Below are 1,890 nucleotides of genomic sequence, written 5' to 3' on the forward strand. Positions count from 1 at the left end.
CGAGCAGGTTTAAGTTTACGGACCTGTTGCTATGACAGCAACTCCAGGATGAGCGTCGAAGAACCAAACAATCCAAGATCATGCCAAATCGTCAACAATCAAATCCAGCTAACTGAGCTAGCGACGTACGAAGAACAGGCCCCAGGTGTAAATTTATTTTGTACCAACTACCATTTTCAAAATACGAACATTTTCATGAATCCGAAAATTTACGTCAGAGCGACTTTCCAAATGATTTAAACAAAAAATCGTTCCGCTCGTGTTTCATGAATGAGGCCCATTATGTTTAAATTATGTTCCCAGAGCATTGACAGGAGGTTTCTGAAGTATTTTCAAGTTTTACTTTCATATTCAAAAAAACATTTCTAGTGCATTATTGTTAGCTGGGAAGGCACCATAAAATAAGTCCACGATTCATGTACTGTATTCCAACTTCCACAAGGCTTTCTTGTGAAAGCCTTGTTAGAGCTTGAGGAACAGCCATATTATTATCAATATTGTTTAATATTGTATTATTAATTTAATTATTCATAATAAGACTCCCATGAGTCTAAAAATCATGTGCAGAATCACAGTTGCCTCCGAAAAAATCTTCAATGCTTTCCAGCCCATCTAATTTTATTTCAGTAGCATTAGCTGTGTCGGAGGGCACGATAAACATCCTAAGTACGTTGGTGCTCTGTTAACTGTTCTCTGAGGTATGTGGGTCAGAGAGCAGCAGATGACATACATGGGTCACTTTACCCTCCCTGGCTCCATGTCAGTCAGCTACACACTGTTGATAATTTGCTGTTGGATGAGAGGTGGTCTCTTTCTTTCTTTGGCCATTAGCAGTCTGTTCTCTCCAGTGGATAAATGGGTCTTTGAAGACATGCCCCCCATGGCAGAGCACCTGAAGGTCTGTCCTTTCTACCAGAAAGAGATCAGAAGTGAACCTATGGCATTACCCAGCATGACAGATCTCCAGGAGAGAAGAGGAGAGTTCCAGACTCTAGTCAATAGTGTCTTTACTACTGACAAGACACATGGAGAATATGAGACAAGCTTGTAGCACAAGCTGTGGGCATATCAAATAAAAGCATGCTGCAAGCAATGACATCATCAGATATCTTCTAGATGAATTTATGCTTTAGTCAGTGTCAACTGTGAATGGATTTTCTTTTTTGGGTAAACTGTCCTAACTTTTGACAGATCTTTGCTGACCTCTAGTGGCTGAAAAATACACTGTTATATACGCATGCTTAAAAAATCAACTTAAAGGGGTCGTTCATCCAAAAATGAAAATTGTCGTCATTTATTCATGCTCATGTTGTTACAAACCTGTATACATTTATTTCTTCTGCTGAACACGGAAGAAAATATTTTGAAGAATGTTAGTAACCAAACAGTTGCCAGTAGCCATTGACTTCTACAGTAGTGTTTTTTTTTCTTCTATACTGTAGAAGTCAGTGGCTTACAGCAACCTGAGGGAAATTATGACATAATTTTCATTTTTGGGTGAACTATCACTTTAATATTATATATTTGTATTTAATAAGATGCCAAAGACCACTTGTGAAAATGCTTCTATTTTGCATTTAATACCTGGTTCATGACAAATTTTACTGTCAGCATAACAATTTGATTTAAATGTTTATAAAACAAAACAATGTATTTTTTGTCCTTGGATTATTGACAGCAACACTCAAGTGTATACAATGTTCAGTTGTTCATTAGCATGATTTTAGAATCTGTACAAATGATCACATGATCAGTGTCACACATTTACCTAATCAGTGACCGATATCTTAAATATTTCTCAATTGTATGTTTTCACTTTTTATTATAAAAGTTTATTTCCATCATAGAGTCATAGAGTTCCATCAAAAAGTTTATTTATCTCTTATATAT

This window comes from Sinocyclocheilus rhinocerous, unplaced genomic scaffold, assembly GCF_001515625.1.
Source record: "Sinocyclocheilus rhinocerous isolate Xijiao unplaced genomic scaffold, SAMN03320098_v1.1 scaffold29, whole genome shotgun sequence".
In the NCBI taxonomy this organism is placed as follows: domain Eukaryota; kingdom Metazoa; phylum Chordata; class Actinopteri; order Cypriniformes; family Cyprinidae; genus Sinocyclocheilus; species Sinocyclocheilus rhinocerous.